Below are 20,878 nucleotides of genomic sequence, written 5' to 3'. Positions count from 1 at the left end.
TCAAAAAAAACCCCTCAAGCTCCCAGCAGGCTGCTTTCAGCCAGTTCAAATAAGCATTGCAGCAGCTTAGTCTGCAAGCCAGTTTCAGATGTAATCTCTAGTTTGGAGTCCATCTTTTGTTCCCAGGTCTCAAATTAACCACTGTTTGCATCAGAGCCACCTTACAATGGTACCAAGTTTTTTATAGGAAAGCACTCTGCAAAACCTCTTTCACAAGAACAAGCCTGGCCAAGGCAGTACCAAAACCAGCTCCAGCCAAGCTGCAGCACAGCTCATGCAGGTGACTTTGAACACGGCCATCAGCAGCACCTTGACGCAAAAGGAACATGTTTTAAGAGTGCTGTCATCCAGCTCATGGGCAGAGGTAGCTGCACACATCAGGAACTATTACGCACATGTCTTTTCCCATTTCAGAAGGGCAGGTTTCCTAGCTAAGGCTGTAGCCTAGCACGGGGGTTAAACTTGCTCCATTCTAAGGGCTTACCAGACAAGGAACCAGATGGCTGTGCTACTGCCTCTCGCTTCTCCCTTTCTGAGCTTCCAAGCAACCGCAAGAACCATTTCTGTCACCAGTCCTAGCTTACCCACACGTAGTTTCTGTCACACTTACCATTTCAACTTTCAGCGTCTGCAGACACTGAAGTCTTCAGGTATCAGGGAGAAGCAGGTTTTCCTACGAAGGCCAAGCTCACAGCTGCCTAAATTTCAGAAAGTATTTTAACTCCAAATCCTTTCTACCTGCTCAAAACCATTTATGTTCAAGTAGGTAACCTTTACAAAAAAAACAAAGCCCAACTTAGCTTACAAGAACTTATTTTATTCTTGAACAGAGGACAGCAGAGAACCACTTTTTCTTCCAACCAGCTATAGATCAGGTCCTAGTGGGAAAAACAACAGTGTCAGACCAAAGCAACTGCAGCTGAAAAGCATTCTTGATTTGCACTACTTAATTGAGAGTACAGGTCTCTGGAGGCAAAAATGTGCCCCCCCTCCGCCCCATGGCACTGGTACCCAAATAGTCTTTGGCTTTGCTGGGAACTTACCCTTCATGCAGTTGCAGCAACCACAGAGCAGCGCGGAGGGGCCTGCACTTATGCACAGGTGGCCATTTTACACTGTTTCAAATGACCTATCGGGGGCCATTTGTGAGACCCACTCCAGAACCATCTTCCTCCTGCTGCTTCTAGAGTTGGGAGACACCACAAAACAATGCCGTAACTCTTCCTAAAAAAGCTTGTTCTGAAAGAATTCCTGCCCCTCTCTATTCTCCAAGCACTGAGCAGATTTTACTTTTCCTAATCATCAGGCTGCCTCTTCACCTTTTTCCCCCTTTACTCCTTGGAAGCCAAAAGCCCCACATACTCTTCCCAGTGACTGGTCCTATTTGGAACACCGCTGTACTGACAGAGCAAACTCTGACTCAGGCTGGTGTGCACTGCCATCCCTTCCCCTTCTGCCTACTAACCCTGATTTCTTAGGAAGTCCGCTGCTGTCAAGTCGTCTGGTTCAGCCTGTCAGTGAATGTTATTGATCTTCTGCAAACAAATGCAAACTCTGTTAAATAAAGCATGAAATCATTTAGCAGAATGCAGCTGTCAGCTACCTAGAGACAAAGTGCTGTTACAGCATGTGTATTCAATGACTGTACATCAGATGAGGCAACACATTTCTTATCTGCCCTTCAACCTGCCGCTGTGCCTCACTGTTCAGATACACAACTTAAAAAGATCTACACTGTGCTACAGGACAACAGCAGCCAGCGGTTATACTCCCTATACCGAGCCTTGGCCATATCTAGCCTCCGGAGAGCTGTCTGCTGAAAAGCCAGCGTGTATGGGACAGACACACAAGAGCAGGGGGAACAGGGAGACGCTGCTTTTACACTACTGGTGCCACTTGTGTCATCTGAATCTTTGCAAGGGGTAGGAGACCCGCCAAGGGGAAATATGTAAGCCTCAGAGGACAGTTGTTTCTCCCTCACAGCTGAGTTGTCAGACAGGGATAACAGTGCATCACAGGCTCAGTTTCTCTCCTGCCCTTGGCTATACAAACCCCTCAAGTTCTACAACATTACATACAGCAAAGACACCCAGATGCCAACATGACCAATATTCTTCCTGATGATTAGTATTTTTCCTAGTAAGCATCTGAAGATTAGTTATCATGCTCAGCAGATGAGTAATGCTGCCTAAAGATATGACAAATAATTAATAAATTGAAAATGAGCAGCATGCAATACTTAAGCATTCTCTTACCAGCCTGAAGCCCAGCTTAGCAGCTGCCCTCTTGCCAAAGATGTCTTTGAGCAACAGTACAACCCCAAGATTCTGCAGCATGATTTCCTCGTAAATAAGAGTTGCATTGAACAGTTAGCAACAGTACTTCAAATTATGTTTGTCCTCCACTCATTTCTTCTTCACCACTTCTGAAAAAAACAGCACTGGGTCAGAAGCAAGAATTAAAGGCAAGAAGTTTCCTGTTCAGGGGCAGGCAATTTTTGTCTCACAAACTTAGCACAGCAGAAACCTGTTCCTTGGAGACAAAGCAGCTTGTCTGACAGTGAGTTGTCTCACTCAGAGACAAGAAACTTTTGAGAGGTGGATGCTATTTAAATCTTTCCTTAGAAAAAAACCTCACCAGCTCTGAGACTTTGATGGTTTAGACCCTTTTGAGCTGTTTCAAGGAGACACATTCCCCATCATCACACAGAAACATCTTAATCCAACTCCCTTCTTGCACACAACAATAATCCATTCATCCAGGATGTAAACTGTCTATGGTTTCATCTTGAGAAATACATTCAAGCAGACCCAGGACAGTCACATCGCTTCTGGGAAAGAGTGTGTCCTTTCTAGGATGACCCTTTGGTCTATGTGAACTGCACACACACCCCGCCCCCAGCAACCTGATGCAGGTTTGAAACTGTCCCAGTGCACCTCCAGGTAGCCAAACAGAACAATTATTCTTTCACTAGGTCTATTTCTGTGACATATATAGTTATGAGATGAACTGTGTTGAAGTGTCTCCATAATGGCCTGTCATCTAATCCCTCCTGTTTCTAATCCCTTCTACTCTTGCTCATCTTCAACCATGCTGACAAGCAGGTGCTTTACTGAGCACCAACAACAGCCACATTCCCATTCATTCTGTGCTGCCTTTCAACTTGTGCTCCATGGCAGCAAAGGGCTGCACACTCAGGTGGCAGCTGCAACAAAGCTACAGCCTTGATTGGCTTAATTACATTAATCAAGCCATTGGGTTTTTTAATCTCCCCCCAGTAGCCCTAGGGACACAGAAGGATATCATCTAACACAGCAGAATGAGTCTTACTTCCATCAGCTCAGCAAGAGGAGAAAACTAGACTGACAAGATAGATGCTGGTGTTTCTCACTATTGTGCACCTGGTGCAGGTTTGCTGTCAGTCCAGCGACGGAATTGCCTTCCCAGGCAGGTGAGTGTTTTTACTGTTGCTTGACACCATGCCACGCTCTGAAACTGAGGAAGGGGACAGTGAGTTAGTTCACATAATAGACCATTCTTTTGCCTTTGTGTCTTTAATGCTGAGCCTCAGGGTTATGCTTCCACAGAGGAAAGATCAATTTCAGACAGGGATAACTTTATCATCACTAGCTCAGCTTCGAGAGCAGCTAAAACCCGGCCCGTGCAGGGCTGTCCCAATAATTCCAAGCCTGTTCTTGACTTTGTGGTAGCATGCTCCTCACTCGGGCAGCAACCACGCCTAGTGGGCACAACCTGCTTCAATGGCCTCCCGGGCATTCGCTCAAGTGCGATGGGTGACGCGAGTTGAGCCCGCGAAACCTCGCTGCGTGCGGGCTGCTCAGAGACGAGCCCCAGGTACCGTACTAATGGCAGCGCTCAGGCGGAGCTACGCCAGCTGCTATGTTAAATACCGTCCTACAGGCGCTACCGGGGAGGCATCGGCACAAGCGCAGGGAAAACCTGTGAGCCGAGCGCTGCCCAGGCCAGGCCGTGGGGCCAGAAGCAGTCCTGCCCGGGGAGGGCCGCAGCGCTGGGGCCTAGCGCGGGCCGACCCTCCCTCCCTCCAGCATGGCGGGGGACGGGCACAATCACGTCCCCACAGGCAGGCACCGAAGCCTCGCCGCACCCCTGCTGGCAGTCTCCCGACGGGCAAGAGAGCCGCGCTCGCCCTCCCGCTGCCCCCGCGCCTCCCGGGGCCACTGTGCCCACGGATGGCTGGCGATGGCGCTCCGGCCCTACTCACCACCCGCAGCCGTCTTGCCCGGACGCGCCGGCGCAGGGGTGGGGCCAGCGCCGGGGCTGACGGGAGGCGCGGGGGCTCATGGGAACTGCAGTCCCGGCGGGCTGCGGCCTCACGGCGCCAGCTCTCCCCGCTGCCCGCCTGAGGCCGCTGCTCGGCCCGAGGGGTCCCCGGGGTCCCCGCCCCTCCCTCCCGCCCGCTGCCCGGCCCGAGGGGCTCCCGCTGCCCGCCTGAGGCCCCGGCGCCGCTTGCGGCCCGTACAGAGGTGCTGGGGGACAGGCCTCCCCTGGCAGCGGCTGCGTGGGGGCCGGCTCCCTCACTCGTCCTGTGCGTGCTGGGCTGGGGAAACGAGCGTGTCAGACGGACCGGTGCAACGTAGCACCAGCGGCCGGGCTGAAGCTTCCAGAGCCCGTTCCACAGCTGCCGCTTTGGGCAGGGGCTAACGGCTGATGGGGGGTGGGGGTGGGGTCTGCCGTGTAGGTTTGTGAGCCCAGAGCTGGGCCTGGGCTCTGCACGCAGAGCTTTTGCACTGTCATGCTGCTCGTTAATTGCATTTATTCATTCTTCATGTGCTCTGTTTAATAGGGAGACACGCATGATTGTACTTAGCATGCTAAATGCTTCAAAAGGCTGAACAAGTATTAGCTCGTGTAGGAAGGGGCACACTTCAAAAAGACTAATTAGCTGGAGACCGGGGATTAGTCAGAGATTAGTTAGTAAATGTATGTGCTGTGCTTTGAATATGTGATGCTTCCAGTATATACTATGGTTGTCTGCTGTTAAAACCTGTCATGAGATCTATAGGATCCTGCCTAGCTTATGAACAATAACAAAGTGTAAACAGAACCAAAGGAAGGAAAAATAAGAATAGCCAATACCCGCTTTCTTGCTGCAAAGCTTTATCCACCCTTTTGGTGAAAAGCTCTGTGACTGGAGATAGAAAGCAGACAAATCTGAGTCTGAAAGTAGAGAAGTCTGAGTACAGATGAAAGCCCCGTATCTAACCAGTGTCAGCCCTGAAATGCCTGAGAAGTGGGGCATTCACAGTCTGTCAGGGCATTTGAGTTGCAGCTGTGCTGTGGAAAGTTGCCTGGCTCCCCACAGCCATAGCAAGAGTAAGCTTCCTATGCTGGTGCTGTATGGCATGGCCAACTCGTCTGTTGTCTGACCTGGCCACCTGGACTGCCAAGTCTGAAACCCCTGGTGTTATCCTGAATGGCTGAGTTGCAGGAGCTGGAGGGAAGCGCAGCTGAGGAGCTCAGTCTCTCTCTGCTCTCGGATTCCCTCCGACTGCAGGGAGATGGCTCTGTGCTGCTGCCCACACTGGTCAGCCCTGTGCTCTGGGAGGCCATTCTCCAGGCAAGGCTGTCAAGTTCCCACGAAAAGGCAGTGTGACTTTATGTTTATTTTTAGTGCCTGAATCCTCCTGGCCTTGTTCCTATTTTAGAACCTGCTATTTTTTTCCAGAGTATAGATTTAACCTGACCTGGGAGTCCTTCGCTCTCCAAAATGGCCCGTGTTGTTTCTTAAGTGTCTCTCTTAAGAAGTCAACAGACTGCAAGAGGGCTTTTTTTCAGTGGTGCAAGAAGGTTGTAAAGAGATGCCAATGTGCTGTTAAAAATAAGCCACTTCCAACATAAGGAGCTAAACACGAGGTTTTCCCCAGCCTCCTGTGCTCTCTGCTAGCAGCACAGGTTGGGCCAGGAGCCTGGAGAAAGCAGTCTGCAGCGGGTCCCATGTTCTAGCATGAGCACGTGAGAGCTTCAGCACCTTCCTGCCCCACAGGAGCCTGTTGCACGAGTGTTTGGCCTGGTAGGAAGGCAGATGATGATACAGAATGGCAGGAATTAACGCAGCCTTCATTGCAGTGGCTTTTGCTCTGTGGAGATCTGGCTGGCAATCTGCCTGGCTAGTTTTAGCTTTCCAAATAAGCAAATACATAAACCCATGCAACTAGAATTAGCCCTTTAGGTCCCCAAGGGACATAAGTTTTGTGTGTGTGTGTGTTTTTTAATAAAACAAAACAGCCAGAATTCCCCCTTGTGCAGAGTTCAGCTCCTGGAAGGAGAGAACACGTAGACTGGGATGTGCTGAGGGATTTTCCACTTCTTGACTTTTGGGTGGAAGCTGCTCAGACCATAGAGTAACTGTTTGCTTGTGCCTATAAATGGATAAGCTTAGACAGGTACCAAGTAATGAACTGACTCGACAATTAAAAGCTCAGAGGAAGGGCATGAGCTACGTGTGCAGTAGGCTGGCTGTAATTACTCATGGTTTCAGTGAACAGATAATTTTTCCAAGCATATTTTAGAGGCAGAACAGAGACTCTGGATGAAGGTCATCGCCTCATCCATGCCCACGTTCTTCCTAAATCTCTGCAGCTTCGCCTGTGTGAGTTAATCAAAGTTTCTCAGCTCTTCCCTTTAGAGGGCGTCCATGCCACACACATCTTCAGCGTGCAACCCTCACCCGGGAGCTGCAGTGCAAGGCAAAGCCTCCCAGAGGTCAGCACGACATGGTGGCTCTTCTGAAGAAGCTGTGAACCCTCCTGGAGATGCGAAGGAAGTTGCAGGCTGGTCTGAACAGTCCTGGCTGAATGTATTCTTCCTCCTCACGTAGTTGTTATGCTGCTCCCAAAGGTAATTTGGACATAATTTTGATAGATTTTTCTCCATCAGTTACGGTATTTTCTTGCTTCAGTCTTTGAAAGGTTGAGCAAGTAAGGAAAGCTATTAAAAGGGCACGGAGATTTTCCATATGTGAACATAACATCTTGGGGCTGCTCTCAACTTCCCAGCAGAGGATCTGGAAGCAATTGCTTCCTCCAGCAAATTACATGCTACATCAAGCCCCCACCTTTCTGCTTTCTCAAGGCACTTCAGTATCTGTCCTGCCAAGCCATAGCGTTACCCTCTACAAAGAAGTTTGAGCTCAGCTGTAGGGTATTTGGTTATTCCTAGCACAGATAACAGGAGAATGGGCAGAATATGTGACACAGAAGGGAAAAGCGGAAAGAAAAACAGAAATCAATGGCAGAACTTCTCCCACTTCAGCTAGGCTTTGATCTCACACTCAGAGTGGAAGATAAGGTCTCCTCCCAATTTCCCACCCATTTCCCCTCTTGGCTGCCTGTAAGTCCCACCAGGGAGAAAGTCACCGTGCTTACTGACAGCCATTTGATTTCCTCTTGATTGTCCCCTCTGCCTGTCCTTGCCCCACCCTGCAGACAGGGTTCCACCAAACCTGGAGAAACAAAGCATCTGTTCATTCAGAGACACCCTACTGTGGTTATTGTCTATGACATGTGGCCAGGGGAAGCAACCAGGGTATTTGACCACATTAGAAAGCTACCTCACCATTGCTAACCACATCTGAAAGGCACCACCCCCCTGTATGGCTTGAGCATACAAAGCACAAGGAAATGCAGAAGTGCAGGGGGTAGCTAGAATGCACGTTTCTGCTGCGTGCAAAACAGTCCCTTGGGGTATGGCTGGAGATTGCTTGCTGGTATTTCAGGTGCCAGACTTCTGAGATAAAAGATCTGTAGTGTTAAAAAAAGCCTGCCATGAGGTCCCAGATCATGGTGTCTGCTTCAAATCAGTCCCAAGAAATACCAGAAAGGCTTTTTGGAGCTCAGTAGCAGACAAGCAACATCTTCCCACACAGGACAAGGCACACTACAAACAAAATGTCTTTCCTTCTCCCCACAGCAAAGCTCTTAAGCCTCCGTTTAATGTTAAATGCATGCTTAAACCCATTCCTCCTCAGCATGTCCTGTGTGCTTACATAGAATTTTAACAGGCTCAGAAATTCTTGGCTGTAACTGGGAATTATCTAAAGTCTGAATCTTGCACACTGAATAACAAGAGCTTACCTTTACAGAATATCTGTGGAATGAAGGGGTGGCTTCTCTGGGAGCATGGTGGTATCTGCAGGTGGGGCTATGATATGACTTCCTGCAGGTGAACAGAAAAGGTTCCTTTTTGTCGCGCCCCCCCCCCCCCCCCCCCCCCCCAGTGCTGAACAGCAGAGGAAATGGCAACTTCAGCCACTCAGCTGTTCCTCCCACTTCTTCCCCCTTTCCTCAACTGACTTTTGGGCAGTGCGACGAAACCAGCCTTAAGGTACTGTCTTCAAGTGCAACAGGGAACGGAGCTTGAGGAGGTTGTGTCAGGGGAATGGAGACAACCTGATTTGATCGCTTTTGGTCTGATGTCCCAGCTAGGCAAAGTGACCATCTTGTCTGCGCTAGCCAGATTGCGTTCACAGCTTCATCCTTGGAGGAGCTGATCAGAACAGAGAGCACACAACAAATTGTTCCAATTGCAGTGCATAGATAAATCCCGGGGCCAGACATATGCACTTGTTGAACAATAGCAGTAGGAATCTAGCTTCTTCATGGATGAATATGCTTAATTAGAATGTGTATTCTCAGAGCATATCCAGAGATGGAAGATGTGTACAGCTACACAAATGTACTCAAAGACAGTAGGAAAAAATTAACCCTGTAAAGCTAGTAAAACCAGGAGTAAGATTTCAATCACAGAAGGTCTTTAAGGCCAAGCTAGATAAGCAGCTACAAGGAATGGAGAGTTGGCCTTGCTTTGGGCAAAGAGATGGATCCTCTCTATTTTCTGTGTCAGCCTGCGAGATTAAAGGCATGGTAAGCAGAAAGGGAGTGAGCTGGTATAAAAATATCTAGGCGATATTAATGAGGAACTACTCAGGCCGTCTTATCACAGACTATTTCAGTTTGCTTGAATTACTCGGCCAACCAGCCGTTGATTCAGTTAACCCAGTCTGCACTGTCATATAAGCAATGTTTCATCTATCAAGCTTAGATACAAGAAATATGCTAGGCACGTGCAGAGCAAACAAGCATATTTTTGCAAGTAATTAGCATGAGCCGCATGGAGGTCAAGCGGTTGTATCAGAGCACAATACAAATCACCAACATTTCTTCCTACTGAAGACTGAAAATGGAGAATTGCAAATCCCATATCTCCAGCTTACCTTTTGCTTCCCATTCTTTGTACCAGAGGACGAAGATAATGTGAGGTACTTTTGAGAATAGCATCTCTGCTACTGTCATTGCTTAGTGGGAATGAACATGTTTAAATAATGAAAGGTCACATTATTTCAGGACATGTTAGGTCATTTTTCTTGCTCTTATGCAGGGAAAGCAGGCCACGCGCCTAATTTGACCAGGTCCAAAGAGGTAAACTGAGGCCTCACTAGATTACAGAGGGCAGTTGGTTAAAGGGCTGCAGTTATTCCTCCTGCTGTCTGTAAGAAGATCTGTTGGTGGCAGCTTCTGGGTAACATCTCCTTGAAGAAGCACTGCTGCAGGGCATCACACCAAGGACCATCCAGACTAATGTAATTTTTCCATGTCCGAAGTGGATGCCTAGTAAAGTGCAAGAGCAGTGTGATTACATATGGTATGTCTCCCCGTACCTTCCAGCCACCAGCCATTTGAAGGGTGCAGACTTCAAGAGCTAGATGTCAGTTCTGTGGCTCCACTAATGAGTTTTCTCTGGAATGGCCATTTCAGATTTCTTTTCCATGAACTTGCCCAGTCCCCCTGTGAACCTGTAACAGCTGTTCCCTCCTGTGGGGAGGACTTAGGCAGGTCAGCCCATGCTGTGAGAGGGACCAGCTTCCTTTTGTTTGTTCTGTGTCTGGCTCCTGTTAGTTTTCTTTGATGGCCCCAAGTTCTTGTCCAGGAAGAGACCATGAATGGTCCTTTCTACCCACCCTGCCTGCGCAGGCAGAACTTATGGATCTACTTAACCTTCCCTTCTCTTCAGGTTCCCAAGTCTGATCTCTTCAGAATAGATCAAAGAGTGAGGGTAGCATTGTTTTAAACCACTAGTTTCCTACAGAATGTCATCTATCCACTTGCAGATGGATTTTATGGTCTCTAAAGCCTCCCATGGATTAGCCCACGGCTGACTGTATAAACATTCTCTCTATCCCACATCCTGCTTTCACAGCATGCCTCGTACTCCTCTGTCATTTCACTCAGTCCAAACATCCTGCACAAAAGCCTCCAGCTCTCCTTGACAGCCTTCCTCGCTCCCTTTCCCCCCAGCCTCTGCCAGGTTGCAAATAAAACTCAATCAGCCCAACACAGCCCCCAAATTCTTGGAGACCTGCCCATGAGGGAGAGACTCATGTTCCTTTTTTTCTCATTTAACTACCAACACATGTACTGCTGCTTTGCTGTTGACCTAATGCTTCTGCTGTTGCATAAAGGTCGGTCTGTCTTCAGCCATCTCTCCCCCTGCATATTTCAAGTGCTCTCCTTTCTTCCCTCAGCTGTCATCTTGAGCAGCCTTGCTGCTGAAGGAGGTGGGCGGGAGAACACGCACCGCAGGAGATGGCTAATCTGCCGTAGCACTTGTGCTCGAGGATGGGAGAACTCAGCCGTGGCAGCATCCTCCTCCACCTCTCTTCACTACATCAGGGAGAGAAAGGCCCACCATGGCTGCCCGGCACCTATGTGTGCACCAGCACCGGTGTGCAAGCTCTGCAGCTTGGGGAGTGCTGCTGAGGGAGTTAGACGGGGGGCTGTGAGGTGGCAGCTGCATGTATACCCCTTTATCTAGCAAACTAGGGGCTGTGCTTGCCACCACTCCTCCCGCACAGACACATGGCAGAGCCTGCAGAGGAGAGGGAGCTGCTGCAGTTCACTGGTCTCAGGGTGACCCCCTTCCCTGACAGCTGGTGGAGGCATGACTGAGGCTTATGGGGGTCGTGGGGGTTCCTTCTGCCAGACCAGCTGTGGGGCAGGCAAACTGAGGCAGGGGTAACCAGGACAGTGTGGTTGGTACTCTTTCAAACCACAGCACTTGATTTACCAGAAGTTGTGTGTGAAGTGCTGCCGACTTGGAGCAGCTGGCAAAAATGTAAAAGCAACATCCCCATGCCCCCAGTCATTATTTGAACAATATAAAGCTCTCTGTAAATGTTTAAGACAACAACGTGGTTGGGAGGGGAAGGAGAAAAGACAAACAAGTTTGCTGTTTCAGCTTTGCAGAAACAGATCTTAATTTTTGGCAGGGTTTTATTTATCCAGAGGATCCAGCTGCTACATGCTTTGGGAGGCTGCAAATTCATAATCACTTCCCTAACATCTTCCTGCAAGAGGCTGCAGTTTTGGCACAGGCACCACCTTTGATGTCTGTGTTTGGCCAGCATCTCACGCCATAGGATCCCAGTTGAGGGCCAGGGCATCTATGCTAGGAGTCAGTGGCTGTGAGTGCTCCCAACAATGTTTTTCTTTCCCAGATCAAAGGTTCACAGTGATCAAAACTCAGCAGGAGCCAGGGAGCTCAAAGGAGCAAGGTGCTGCAAGCTGGCTGACTGCTGGGGTACCGTGACTGCAGGTGAGCAAGGTGGGAATCAGGAGCCCCTTTTTCCCCTGAGCACCCCTCTCAGGAGATGGGGGCTCCCACTTCCCAGCCCACTGCCCCTCCTTCCTCATCTGCCTTGGTTGCACCACCTGCACCTGGTGCATTTACCGCTGCAGAAACTCTGTGTAATTCCTGTTTGAATACACAGCTGACAACATGACTTTAATTCAGCTTTTTGCTGTTAAAGAGCTGGAGCTGTATCCTGGGTTGGCTCCAGGCTGAGAGGGACTTGATCTGAAAAGCCCTGGGTATTGCAGGCTGCTGGTAATCGGTGGCTGCTCTGCGGCCTCCATGAAGATCTGATGCTCTGGGTCCCAGATTCCAAGCCCTGGAGCAGGACCATCATCTGTGTGGGATCTCAGGGAAAGGGGGGCTTTCTTCTCAGCATGGGGGAGACTTTGGCATGGGAAATTGAGGATGCGCCCATGAGGAGAACATATGAGAGCAAGGTCCCTAGGGAGCAGAGAAGGGCTGTGCTCCCCACCAACCTGCCTGAGGTCTCAGCTGGTCACTGGCCCCCAGCTGGGACTAGTTTCTGCCCAGTCCCACCTGCTCGGCTTCTGCCCAACCAGGGAAAGGGCTTGTGCTCCTACCCAGTATTGTGTTTGCCCCGGACTCCTTCTGGCCCTGTCCTGCTTGGCCCCACGCTGAGTTGTGGGGTATATATCACCTCAGCTCCCATAGTGGGGTAGCTGTTTTCTGCTGTGAGTTGCCTTGACTGGTGTGTGCAACATGTATTGCTACAGAAATGCGCTCTGATCTGCTGTATTTGTTCTGCAGTCTCTAGAATTACAGTCTTGCCTCAGCTGTTCGGTTGGACAATGGCACTGAGCTGCGATCTGAAGATGCTGTTTCCAGAGAAGCTCAAATACCTGTTGGGTGCCTTAAGAAGCTGACCTTGCTGCTGCAGACGTGTGTGGCTGTACCTCTGTGCAGACATGGGAGGGAAGACGCATGCATGTATGCAGAGGTTCCTCATACAGCTAGCCCAGCCTGGCTACTGCTGCTGCTGTTGCTGGAGTGACCTGATCCAAAGCAGAGAGACTGAGCTCAGCTGGACCGGTTCTTGAGCAGAGCTGCTTGTGTTGCCTGGGGCTTCATGCAGTTTGGTGGGGGAAACTCCTGATGCTACTTTCAACCAGAGTTTGAAGAGTGATGTGAGGGACTGGCCTGCTTATGTGCTGTCTTGTCTCTCCGAAGTCCTGTTCCAGTCAAATCAGTAACTGCCCACAGACAGCACCAGGAAAAGCTGTTGCTGGGGTCTCCTTTGCTTTTCTAACTTCATCCAGCTCCTATGCAGAACCTACACTGAGATAAAAGAGACTGACACAGTGTGAAACCTTCCTCCTCTTCAGCAGATGGTGTTTGTGACAGTGGACTTTGCTTGTGTTGTTATAACAGAACAGCCTGGTCTAGGCAAGAAACTGAAGGAGAAGCTGCAGTCTAGTCTTGCTGAGACTGGCTTGCTGTGTAAACCTGGCCTGAAAACCTGGATCACAAATGAACTCTTGCTTTTTCAAAGATCAGGCTTTTCTGCCATCTTAACTTACAAGCTCAAGTGCTGCCATGACTTGCCTGCAGTCAGTAGCTGTAGTCACTCTGCAGCATTCATGGCAATCTCCTGGGACTCTCGGTGACTGAGGACGTGATGCATGTTGCGACATGAACTTCATGTTACCTTCATAGAAAACCTGAAAGTATCTTAACTAGGGTGAACCTGGTGTCACTGCCTTAGGCTTTAGCAGATCATGCTACATCTGTCCTAGCTGTGAACTCTACATGCTTCAGGCCTAAAAATCCTCACAATTGGAGAAACAGTTATCAACTGGTACTGCTACTGACTGAGCCTGTTCCAGCATATCCTGCTAAAATGAAGCACTGGGAAGGTGAAGTTGAACCTCTATCAGGGCCTTTGCTATTAGACTGAGACTACTGAGCACTAGCTGCAATGGGTACTTTCAAGATGAACCTCAGCCTCAAGCAGGGTGAACAAGACAAAGCACATTGACTAGATATTATCTGAAGGCTGCCTTCTGCATTGTGACTGAGGGTGGAACCTGTTACCAACAAAAAACAGGTGTCAGCTGGTGTAAGCCCCCCAGGAAACTGAGTTACTAATATTTCTGACCTTATTCTATCTATTGTATTCAAGATGTGAACAAACACAGAGCAAGTGTTTTTCCTTCAGCTGGAAGGACCAAGAAATTATGTGTTCTGAGGCTGCTTGTGTGTCTCAGCTGGTCCCAGGCCTCCAGGAAGTCTTTCCTCAATTCCCTTTGGTAATCTCTGACCATCTCCCTGTTCCCAAGAAATGCTGCTTCCCCTGAAGCGCTGCTGGAGCTGACTGCATCAGCTACCTGAGCTGCTCTGCTCCTTACTCCTCCCAGTAACTAGAGATTCTGTACATCAGTCTTTAGCCTCCATCAAAAACCCGCTGAGCCACAGCAATCTGAGACTGTTGCAGGATCTGTCCCACACCAGGTTAATACATGGGGAATGTACTAACCTTCATGGGGAAAGGTGTTACATACATCTGTCAGCTCTGCTGTTCAAGCACACAGCAATCCCACGGACATAGACACCTCACCTGAAATCTGAGGGCCAGCTCAGCCCACATCCACCCCCCCACCCCGTGCATCCCTCCTCATTAAGGCTGAGCGTCAGCACCAGGCTTTCTCACAGCTCTTGGGGACAAACCTCACTTAGCCCTGACAAGCCTCAAAAGCTCTTTCACAGCAAGCCACATGTGAACTCGGTGTGTCCCATATCGACACCAGCTACCTGCCTGGGTCCTGCTCAGTTACAATAGGCACAAGCCTGGACAGGTAGGAGGATGTTGGGCACAGCTGGACCTGAATGCTGGGGCTGAGGGTGTTCAGCCAGAGTGTACTCTCTCTCACAGTCCTCTGCCTTTAGCTCCTCTTTCACTTAAAGCTTTCAAAGTGGTACCGTATGGATGCTATCATGATGCTTATTAGTCTCTGTCTGAGCCCCCTCACGTTGCAAAAATCCCTGAGGGGATGTGCTGGAGTGGGATGGTTTTTGCTGCAGCTGAGCTGTGGTGGTTTTTCCCCTGGGCTTTCAAGAAGTTTTGTGCAACCCATGAGAAGTGCCTGGCATCAGGGGAAGATTTGTTTCTTGGCAGCTGTTCCCGTTTTGCTCTAGAAAACCGATGCTGTGCTAGGAATGCACCGTGACGAAAATTCCTCTGGGCTGCTCAGGTCAAATAGCAAATAGCAGTAATAGGGGAAACGGGACAGGAGAGCAGTTTTGCTGAGCAGAGAGCAAACAGGAGGGCTGAGTCTTTTCCCTTTCATCCTCCCCTGAGCCCAAAAGCAGGAGCTGAGCAGTTTGAGGGACAGGAGGAAGCTGGGGGTTAGCAGGCTGCCTGCCTCCACCACTGGCAGCCACACAGCACAGGCATGCATGCTTGGCTCTGCCTGCACCTGCTCTGGGGAGCTCTGACATTGTCTGATCCCCTTGGAGAACAGACCACACTCTCTCCATTTGTTTTGCAGAGGGCTCAGGGAGGCTTTAAGGATCAGAGGTTTAAACTAGGGGTGTGATGAGCAGTGACAGCTTGGGAAAAACACAAGCAGCAAAAGGTTTTGATACTGTCAGAGAACATGACAGGCAAGTTCACAGCCCCTGCAGGCCTTTGGCTTCTTGTTTTCTTTTGCCAAACAGGGAAAGCAATCCTGTGCAGTGACAGAGTTGCAGGCGGTGACCCTCTCACAGGCAGGGCAGAGCTGGAGATGCTGAGAGCAAAGCTGAAAGCTTAGGCAGGGGCTGGGAGGGGGGGAGATGGCCTGCAGGGGCTAGGGAGGCTGGACACCTCTTTTTTTGGGAGGATGCTGTGAGGCATCTGGAAACTTGGCTCCTCCAACATGCTCAGCTCCATACACTACCCCCTGGATGATGAAGTTGCTCTCAGGGCATCTCTTCCTGCTGCTCAGGGGCTGCCAGGGCTGAGAGGACCTCTGGGGCTGAAGAGTGGGGTAAGAGGTGCAGGCAGCTCAAAGCCTGCCTCCTTGCTCTTCATCAGCTGAAGATTCCAGGACTGAGTATCAGGCCATGCCTGCCCAGCAAGCCCTGGGAGCATGGTGAGCACAGTGTGGACACAGCCCTAATACTCCAGCCCCTTGACACCACTGCAAAATGCATTGTCCCATGAAAACAGACCTTGCCTTGTTCCCAGACTAAAAGAGGGGGTTGTATGATAAAAAAACTGCAGCTGGTCTCTCTAATCTCCCACCAGTGTCTGCATTAACTGTCAAGACAGTGACTTCCTTGATGCTGGGCAATTTTTTCCTGTGCACGCATCCAGCTGATCAATTAAGTTTCTCAGCAGCTTCCTCCAGCATTCAGGCTTGGAGGGTGGAAAGAATTTGTTATTCTAGGCACTGTTGGAGAGGCATGAGCTGTTCTAAAAGCAAATTGGTTGCACTTTCCAAGCACTGACACTCTTCACTCACAGCTTGGCTTTCTGATCCTCCTCCCTCAACCTCCTCCCTACTCTCCTGAGCACCTCTGGGTGCAGCTCAGACAGACCTGGCCCGAGGCACATCTGCTCAGCACTAAACTGCACCCTGCTGTGGTGGGGCTGGGTGCTGGGGATGCTCTGTGTCTCAGGCAGAGGCATGGATGTTTTCCTTGGGATAGAGTCTTCATACAGCAGGTCAGTTTGGCTGTACAGGGGATTTGCTGCTGGATTGTCTCTCACCTGCTTTCCCAGGTGTAGCTGGTACAAGCTGGCACGGCTGGGTGGTTGCTGCTGTCGTAGGGATGTGTTGGGGCAGGTTGGTTTGTCCTTTAGCTTAGCTTATCCATCTGCTAAAAGAATATTCTCTCTTGATGCTTTTTTTGCTTTTCCCATCTTGTTTTCCTCCTCCTTCATTGTTGCTCCTTGCCCTGCCCAGGCGTGGTCCTCCGCATATATGGGAGGGAGATGCTGTGTTATGTATTCACATCCATCCCAGTAACCTTGGGCTTTTTGGAGCTGAGAAATGGCAGAGGAAGGATCCAGCAGGCTGGGTGGAGGCACCAAGAAATAAGAGGTATTTGGGGTGATCTCAGGAAAATTTATGGACGGTTGAGAGGAATCGCATCTCCTGCCAGCTCAGCTACACCCTGAATCTCTGCTAGTGGGAATAGGCATATTTTTTATATGTGTTTAGCAATGCAATGGCTTAAACGTGAGAGTGGCAGGATTGCTGGAGTCAGGAGGGCTGCAGAGGTTTGTTAGGAGCTCAGCTAGTTGTGTAAAACTCCTTATTCCCCATGCTTTGGCCTGTCAGGATATACACACACATCTTCTAAGGTCAAGGAAAACTTGGCCCAGAGCAGAGCCAAGTTGCTGTTGTGCTGTTGACTGGGTGGCTGGTGGGTAGGGATGGCCACAGCTTGAATCCAGCCTGGCCTGGAGGTGAGCAAGGTCTTTTCCATTAGGTGCTGCCTGCCCAAAGGCTTCCTTGTGGGCTTGTTGCCCCAGTGTGTCATCCTGCTTAGAAATCTCACCAGAGAGTCTAAGGAGGAACTTGGTGGAGAAAATGACCTATGCTTTCAGGGGGTTATCTTCACCAGCAAGAGGATTTCAGCTGCCTCTAGTCCTGTTCTCTGTAGCAACATAATGTGGTGCTAATGGCGTTTCTTCCGTAGGATAAATCTCTTAGATGTTTTTGCTTGGGAAGTAATTTGGTGAACTAGGAAAGAGAATCCAGGATGCCTGCTACCAGTCATCTTTCCAAGTCGTTACACAATACTACTCTGGGGTTAACTAACTAAAAACATCTGGGAATAATCAAAGCTATTTAGGCTCTGGGAAAGCATGGCTGGAGAAAGTTTGAAGAAAGCGACTTGAAAGCTCAGCATTGTTAAAAACAGTCTGGAAGCCCTGGAAATTAAAACTAGGGTAACATCTACAAAGAGTGAGGAAGTATCGAGAGCAGGATCTAATATCCTCTGAGGAATAGAGAGGAGCCAGAATGAATTGTAACGCTCAAACCTCTAAGCTACAGGGCATTAAAAATTGCTTTGGAACAAACAGATCTGCCTTTCCTGTGGTTTCTACTGGCAAGAGAGCAGAGCAAAAGACCAGGGGTCTGTCTTAAAAACAGCCTAGGGAGTGGAAGGTTGATTTAATGATAGAAATCACAGTCCTCCAAAAGCCTGGAAATGCCGATGCAGAGCCTGCAGTGAGCGGTACCTGCCAGGGCTGGCTCAGGGAGGATGCCGGGCACACAGTAGAGGTTCGGGGCCAAACCGCATCCCTGCCAGCCAGAATACAGCTATGGCAGGGAGGAATGTGACCCACAGGCTTTGCTTTCCAAGCGACAGGGTGCGTGTTCAGGCTGGCTGATGGGATCACCACGGGAAGGGGAATGGGATGGATCATGATTCCTGGGACACGTTCCCCATGGTGGGTGACAGTGCCTTGTTGCCTCCGGCTGTGTGGAGCATGCTCAGGCTTCCTCTGAGGTGGCAGCTCAAATGACTGGGGGATTATCCTCTGAGCCTAGGGGATAACCCAGGGCTGGCAGCTGGAAACACTGTCCGTGGGGGTGTCTGGCTGGCAGCAGGGACCACGGTGCTCCACGTGCTTGCTGAGCTACCTGCAGCACTGACCCTGCTCCTTTTGCAGGAGCCTGGGGGGCTGTTTCCCTTGAATGACTCAGAGAAAGGCCACAGAGCCAGCTCTCATCAATGGAAATCCCTTTTAGCATCACTGGGGAGGCAAGTCTGTTGCTGGGAAATCTCACTTCTGCTGATTTATAGGAGCTTTAATGTTGAAAGGCCTCTCTCAGTGTTTTCCATTCCCTTTTCTACCACTTTATGTCCTCCTACTTCTGCCCCTGGCTGGGCCTGGGGTACAAGCCCCCAACATCTCTAAGAAATGGAAAAGCAGCCTGGGCATAGGGAGGGTGGACACACTGGAGGAAGGACAACAGGACAACCAGCCATCACAGGAGCCATGGAAATAGTTAAAGACGTGGGGAGTCCAGATCTGCCACATCTTCCGTGACAATCTGGCCTCCCCAGCATCCTTGTAAATGAGAAACCGCATAAGCCTCACACTCTATTACTGCTATGGAGCATTAGAGTCTCTCATTTACGATAAACATTCTCATCTCCAGCAGAGCATGAATAACATTAAATGAGATAGTTAAAATGTTTCAGGCCAATTATAGCTCTGGTGTAACTTCAGCAGAGTTACACCAGGGATTAATTTGATCCGGAGAGCTCTGCCTCCTGTTCTGAATTGGGATTCCAGCACGGGTAATTACATCCTGCCTCTCTGCACTTCCTCTGGAGTTTTAATTGGGTTGAATGGACTCAACTTCTGCTTTTTTCTTCAGAAAGTCACTGAATTTCCAAACTGCTACTAAGGGCCAAGAGAGTTCTGCCCTGCCTCTGCTGTGTTAGTGTAGGTCTGCTCTGGCATGCAGGCAGCCCAGCAGCCTGCACCCCACTGCACCTTCTGTGGGTGCACCTTCCCCACTGCACCACCCCGATCTCATGCTGGGGGGACCAGCCCTCACATCCCAGCCTGGATCCAAGACCAGGCTCCTGGTGCACTGAGACAGGCAGCTGGATTGTCTCCCTCTTCCACTTCCCAGCCCTCTCAGTAAATCAGTGTTAACGAGGGACTTTTGACCCTCTCTTTCCCTGAGCAGCCTTAAGAAGCATTTTTGTTCCATGAGATAGTTAAGAAACTTGAAGCAATTTCCTCCCCTCTCTTCTGCTGTATTTTTTGATGATTTTTTTTGTTTGGTTTTTTTTGTTTTTTGAGAAAAGAAAAAGTTATAGGGCACAAGCAGCCTTTAGGATGCCTCAGAAGTGGGAGCAGAGGACAGGCAGCAGTGTCTGATATGGAGGGGAAGGAGCAGATAGGCCAGTCAAGATGGGGTGACCACAGCCCTGGTCCACTTGCTCTGTTGGAGTGACCATGTATGCAACTGAGACAGGAGGGTTAGAGCTGGGACAGTGCATTTGCTGTCTATAATTAGGAATTTTATTGTGAGGTGTTATCTCACCAAGTTGGAGGCTATACAAAGCCATACATCTTCCATAGCCAATTGTATACAGGGGTGACGGTGGAGGGGAGGATGCTGGGAACAGTCTCCCTTGCAGATTTCCAGGACTTTCTGTTGCTGTGTGGTCCCTTTCCCTTCTCACATAGAAATGATGAAAACAGTCAGATAAACCCTGGGGAGCTGGGCCCAGCAAGGCCCCACAGCTTCACCCCCTCCTCCAGGCTGCATGGGACTGCTGGTCCCACACCAGCTGCACCACCCCCCAGTTGGGTGTAGCCCACTCACCATTTCATTTCCCCCATTTCATTTCCCTCTAAGTTTTTCCCAAAGTGTATTTTAGTGGGGACACAGATGGAAAGAAGACGAGTAGAGGTGTCACAATCTTTCCTTTCTCCTCAAACAAACAGCATCTCCTCAGCAGGACTGTGACAGTGAGATCCGTGGTGGTGGGACCATGTCCTTCAGCCTCCTGGCCCTGAGGCGACCATCCCATCCCTTGGAGAACTGCTGGTGACACTGTACCTGGCCCATGAGGGCTGTCGCTACCGATTCTGTGTTTCTCATAAAGCAGAGGGTGGTTTTGGCCAGCAGAGTGGACTCAGTTAACGAGGTTAAATGAATTCCCACTCCCACCCACCGAGGGCCTTCCGGGACCATCACAAATCTTGGTGCAGACAGCAAACACCTCATTGCGGCCAGCAACCCTTGCGCAGCCGCTCATTACAGGCAGTCTCACTCGCTCTTAGCTCAGCTGCTGGCTGCGGCTGATTGTGTAAATAAAGAACATTTCTCATGAAATCCACCCTCTCAGAAGTCCCCAGGCGGAGAGCTGGCCTTTCTGTGGCTCAGGAACCTTTACCCCCAAATCTGCAATGCCCCCGTGCAGTCAGTTTAGCAAGCGATGTTTGCACACCCAGGTTTGCCATGCAGTGACCCTGTTCCTGGCAGAACCGTGACATTTGCAGGTGCCATTTCCAGACAGCTCCACGTTGCCCTTTCTGGGATTTTTTTGTGTGCTAGTCCAGATAGGGAGAAAGGTCAGAGTTACTGACAATAAGGTCCAGGCTGAAATCTGGATTTTCCCTAAGCCCAGGATTACTGTGCTTGGGCTGCTCCTGCAAATTTGGGCTCCAGTCAGCTGCCCTCAGCAGGTTACACTGGGTTTTGCTCCTACTCTTTGGGGCTAT

At 49.9% G+C, this 20,878-nt stretch overlaps 1 long non-coding RNA gene and 1 other non-coding gene across 6 annotated transcripts; both read right to left on the bottom strand.

The window, feature by feature from the left end:
• Nucleotides 1–796: 796 nt before the first annotated feature.
• LOC106631757 (uncharacterized) lies at nt 797–4,330 on the bottom strand. Of its 5 annotated transcripts, none has more exons than XR_008734112.1 (6): nt 4,244–4,329; nt 3,331–3,495; nt 2,256–2,425; nt 1,466–1,554; nt 1,044–1,183; nt 797–878 (listed from the first exon to the last, which is right to left on the bottom strand). It is a non-coding gene; the product is annotated as an uncharacterized LOC106631757 (long non-coding RNA). The 5 variants fall into 5 exon arrangements; XR_008734113.1 differs by having other exon boundaries at nt 1,466–1,535; XR_008734115.1 differs by having other exon boundaries at nt 1,044–1,554; nt 4,244–4,330.
• LOC114014448 (small nucleolar RNA R38) lies at nt 3,561–3,635 on the bottom strand. The gene has a single exon (XR_003557926.1). It is a non-coding gene; the product is annotated as a small nucleolar RNA R38 (small nucleolar RNA).
• Nucleotides 4,331–20,878: the final 16,548 nt, after the last annotated feature.

Source organism: Falco cherrug, chromosome 1 (assembly GCF_023634085.1).
Source record: "Falco cherrug isolate bFalChe1 chromosome 1, bFalChe1.pri, whole genome shotgun sequence".
Classification (NCBI taxonomy): domain Eukaryota; kingdom Metazoa; phylum Chordata; class Aves; order Falconiformes; family Falconidae; genus Falco; species Falco cherrug.
The sequence above is the reverse complement of the archived record's forward strand: the minus strand, read 5'-3'. Positions and strand labels throughout refer to the sequence as shown.